We start from the raw sequence: 5,390 nt of genomic DNA on the forward strand, positions 1-5,390 counted from the left end.
AAGTTCTGCCCTCTTAGTTCACACTGTGTCTCATCCTATTGTTGATTTAGCAGGTTTTCTGGTAGAGTCTGAGAATGAGCTCCTTGCAACTTTCACATTATCGTATTACAGTATTCACCACTGATTATTTGTACTCAAGGTCAATGACATTATCTCATTGGAATTCCCTGGACTCTGAATTCATAAGATAGTCCAAAATGCTCTTGTCTGTAATGGAAAAATACAGCACAATTACTGTAAGTCAGTCGGTTCATAAAGGATCTGCGTTTTAAATGTAGCTACTAATCCTGTTGGCAAATCGCTTACTTTTTTTTTTTTAGTGCTTGTGTTTATATTATAGTAATAATTCAATTTTTTGTTAATTAAGTGGAAGTATATCAGCAATAAAAGGAAATTTAAAATAAAAACATTTCTTAAGGAACTAAAGTAAATAAGTAAAAATACATTTTAATTAATGTTAAAATATTTAAACCCTTTTATTCAAAACCTTAATTTCCTAAGAGCAAAACCCACATAATTTAAGATAATTTATTCATGAAGAATAAAACAAATATGTTAAATAATAAATTAAACTTTAGGTGTCTCTTTTTCCCATCTAAAATGACTCCCTCAAATCTTGTTCATACAAAAGGAAATCGCTTTTAACTTGTGTTCTAATTCCTCTTATATTTACTATAATATGTATTCCTTTTTTGGACAAGTTATAGCTTCTCCTTTCATAAAATAATATCTTCCATTATGTTATAATTACAAACTGTGGACTCATAGGATCAATGAATCATAGGGCTGGATAGAATGAGCCTTCAGCAATCATCCCTGTCCCCAGGACATCTCTAAACCATGAATTGAATAACAAGGTGAGTAAGAGACACCTCTAGCCAGAAATATGGCTTTAGCTAGATGAAGAAAAAAGGTAAACTGGGGAACTCTTTTCCTCTTTAGCAAAAATACTTCTTCCTTCCTTTTTTTTTCCCCCAAAGTGTACTCACCCCGAGCTGATATTATTAGGCTAATAATCCCACGAAAAAACTTGTTGTGTGTGAAAGTGTGGAATCATTTAGACTTACTTCTTATTTGAGAATTGAATACTAGGATCTGTAAGACTCCAGACAGTGATGTTTGAGAATGAACGATTCTGCCCCTATCTGTTTAACCATCATTTATTACATGACTGCAAAATATAAACAACAGTATGAGGGTACAAGATTTGTAAACAAATTATTGCTGCATAATCTATAGAAAGCTGAAAAAAACAATTTGGAAGAGAAACATAACACAAGTCAGTTGGAGGTTGGAAGAAAATGTTCTTTTCTTAACTGCCACGATTCACTCCTGTTAAGGCCGTGCCCATCTTGCTTAGAGGCTCGGTAGCAGGTGGAGATAGTTGTATTAGACAACATGCTTCCAGACACTGAGCAGTATGGCTCTCTGTGTAGAGAAGGTTAGGGCCGACCAAACATGGACACAAAACAAGAGACCTGGTGTCTCTTTTGCTCAGGCCCATGGTGGCGGAAGGAGGGGCAAATGTCACCGTCTTCCTACTGCCAAGAAGCTCCGTAGCCTCCAATGTGATCAGAAGTGGCATGATCAACAGTACAAGAAAGCCCATTTGGGCACAGCCCTGAAGGCCAACCATTTTGGAGGTGCTCCCCATGCAAAGGGAATTGTGCTGCAAGAAGTAGGGGTTGAAACCAAACACCAAATACTGCCATCAGGAAGTGTGTCAGGGTCCAGTTGATCAAGAATGGCAAAAAAACAATCACAGCCTTTCTACCCTATGATGGTTGTTCGAATTTTATTGAGGAAAGCAATGACGTTCTGGTTGCTAGATTTGGTCACAAAGGTCGTGCTGTCGGTGACATTCCTGGAGTTTGCTTTAAGGTTGTCAAAGTAGCCAGTGTGCCTCTTTTGGCTTTATACAAAGGCAAGAAGGAAAGACTAAGATTATAAGTTTTGATGGTGAATATATGACTGTAATAAATTATCATATGCCAAAAAAAAAAAAAAAAAAAAAAAGAGAGAGACCTGGCTCACTAGAATTATTTTGAATACTTGGGTGAATTTGAATTTTATAGCCTAAAAAGGGTATGATTTGCAAAGACATAAACAACTTGTTTCTCCAGATTTTCAAATCCTGTGCCAAATTACTTAAACAAACAAATATGGTTGTAATATAGATAGGGGAAATGGCAAGACCAATCACGGCTGGCTTCAAAGGAAAATGGATCTTGTCCCTTGAAGATTTATTTTGTTCTGTTGAGTACCATATTGGGTCTGAATATATTAAGGTGGCCTTAGTATGAATTTTTTGAATGTTAGACATGCAGAGAGCTGAGCTCAAGTTGGGAAGAGAGAGGAAAAGAGGGGGAGAGGAGGAAAGTAGCCAGGGAAGCAGCTGTGATGCTGGATAACTACAGAGGGTGAGGGCAGTAAGGGAAAATTCCCAGGTATCGGGGTGACTGAAGAATCCTTAGGAGCAAGAATGTATTATATGTGATGAGAATGTTTGCGTTTCTGCAGTTGTAAATGATTCCAACTCCTCAGCCTTTAGTGAAGTCTGTCATAAGTGTTTGTGCTTTGTGGGCTTCATTTTGTTTTCAGATTGAAAATTATGGGAAAGGCCTCATTCCACATGGTGTGGGATAGGGTGAGCACAAGCAGGAAGAGCCATCACATGAACAAATTAAGCAGAAGCAGGCATTCAGAGGCAAGGAAGCCCTGAAAACATACCAACAACAGCTTCCTCCTCCCTGCCCCCCCGCCCCGGCCCCCAAATGTGTACAACTTTTGGAGAGGACTTTGGTCTTCTACAACCCATGGGATGTTTGAATCAAGGAGCAAGTAGATTCCAGCTGATATTTGGGTTACATCAATACGGCCTGAAATGATTATAATTAACTAAGGGAGGAAGTAGAGGTGAAAAAATTTGATTTCTTGGGCTTCACTTTCTATTGTAGTCTTAATTATCGGTAGCACGTGATGCTGTTGGCATTTTCTTCTACAAACATACCAGTCTTTAGCATTTATTTTGATTTTTCAAGTCAAGTTCAAGCTAGTCAGTTATGCATCTGGTAAACCAAAAATATTGCTGAAATCTGTGGCAACCGTTTTGAAACTATTTTGTGCATTTGCATTTATTGGAAGTGTAATTATAGGCTGTCTTGCTTTGTAGCATTCCAAATGGCGTGCAGGGGAATTTGTTTGTATGTGGAAATATTTATACGAAGTAGTGCTGTATGTGGCTTGAAGACTGGCATCTACATGTTTGAAGATGCCCACATTTTCTTGGCTTATCGTCACTGGTAAATAATGACCATGGGCCATAGTGAAAAAGTATCAATGACCCATTGCTTGAACTTCCTTTGAAAAGGGCAAATTTCTGTTTTCTCCAACAGAGATCCATGGGGGATGGGAAGGGGGGGGGGGAGTTACAGAGAGGGAGGGAGGCAAACCATAAGAGACTTAAATACTGAGAACAAACTGAGGGTTGATGGGAGGTGGGGGAGACAGGAAAGTGGGTGATGGGCTTTGATGGGAAAGTGGGTGATAGGTGATGGGCTTTGAGGAGGGCACCTGTTGGGGAGAGCACTGGGTGTTGTATGGAAACCAATCTGACAATAAATTACATTAAAAAAAATAAAAATAAATAAATTAAAAAAATAAAATAAGAGGGAAAATTTCACAACTGTCTAAAATGAAGGTGAATCTAAAGCTTAACTTGTTTATGTTAAGTTAAAGTTGTTGTTTATGTACTTCGATTATGCTACATTGTTAGAAAAATTGCACATAATTGGAAGAGAGAGAGAAAAAAAGATGGGCAAAGAAAAGCAGAGATGTTGTAAGATATGGCATGGATAACATGCTTAATTCTTTGTTGGGGAAGTCTCTCATACCCTATTTTTAACAGATATGCCTTGCTCTGCCATATCTTGATATTCTAATAGGGTCTTAAGGGAATATTTATTTGATGGAGCAACTCCTATAAGGTATATCTCACCATTTGAGAACCTTCCAGAAAAAACTGAAGTGTATAAGCAGAACAAGTGCCTTGACTGCTTATCTACATTTAGCCGTAACTATGCTATTCTAATGGTTATGGGAAAGGATAAGGGCCAAGTTCTTGTCTGACTTTGAATCTAGTCGAGTCCTTACATGCTATGAAGCTCCAGGGCAAAGCTTAATTTTCCCAAGACTCATAGAACCTACTGTTTAGTGATGCAAAATTATATTTCTGCTTAAAAAAAAAACACAGTTGAACTGATTTCATAAAAATCTAAAATTGAAGCCAAATAGTAGGTGATTTTAATCCAACCAAATATAACTCATAAAAACCTAAAAATTGTTGTATTAAATTTGGAAACTATATCTTTTGTTACTTTTCAAGGTGAGTCTGGGAACTGTTTAGACCACATAAAGTCACCTTGTTCCAGGTTTTGGAGACCACCTCACTGTGTTGCTTACAAGATCCTAAGTATGTTCTCAAAAATCTGTTCTCATCTCATGTTATCCAACCTTTATTATTAGAAGGGTGCGTGCGTGCATGTGTGTGTGTGTATAAAACTATTTTATACTTCCCCTTATTGAACTTCATCTTCCTAAATTGGGCCTCTTTCCTGTAAGCATTTGGGGGCATTCTCATTTCTTCCAACTTATTATTTAATTCTTCCCAGACTGTTGACATTCACAAAATAGCAAGAATACCATGTACAAATGTAATCATTGATGAAATGGTGATGTGGGTAGGATAAGTAAATCCTGTAGCATGGCACTGGTGCCCTCCCTCTAGGGCAATATGGGTTGGTTAATCATCACTCTATGGGCATAGTTGTTCAGCCAGTTTAAAAATTATTTATTCAAGAAATATTTATTGAGTGCTCCCTGTGAGCCAGGTTTTATGCTCGGTGTTGGAAACGATGAATGATACTGTTCCTGACCTTCAAGCACCTCAACAGCACAAAAGGCACGGGAATGAAGAGTTGGTATGAAGTGTGATAGTGTCAGAGGTATACATCAGGTATACGTAAGAGGCTCAGACCCTGCCTAGTATTGTCTGAAAGAATAAACTAAAGAGTAAATTGGTGCGGCCACTGTGAAAAACAGTATGGAGGTTCCTTGAACAATTAAAAACAGAAATACCATGTGACCCAATAATCCAACTACTAAGTATTTACCCAAAGAAAATGAAAATACTAATTTGAAAAGATATATGCACCTCTATGTTTATTGCAGTATTATTTACAATAGTCAAGATATGGAAGTAACCTAAGGGTTCATTGATAGATGAATGAATAAAGAAGTTGTGATACACTAAAATGAAATATTATACAATGGAATAATATATATTATTGCAATGAAATATATATGAAGTGTATATATATAAACAGTGATGT

At 37.2% G+C, this 5,390-nt stretch overlaps 1 pseudogene; it reads left to right on the top strand.

Annotated features, from left to right (window-relative positions):
• The first annotated feature begins 368 nt into the window (after window positions 1–368).
• On the top strand, window positions 369–1,988 carry LOC125920190 (40S ribosomal protein S23-like; annotated as a pseudogene).
• Window positions 1,989–5,390: the final 3,402 nt, after the last annotated feature.

This window comes from Panthera uncia, chromosome B4, assembly GCF_023721935.1.
Source record: "Panthera uncia isolate 11264 chromosome B4, Puncia_PCG_1.0, whole genome shotgun sequence".
Classification (NCBI taxonomy): Eukaryota; Metazoa; Chordata; class Mammalia; order Carnivora; family Felidae; genus Panthera; species Panthera uncia.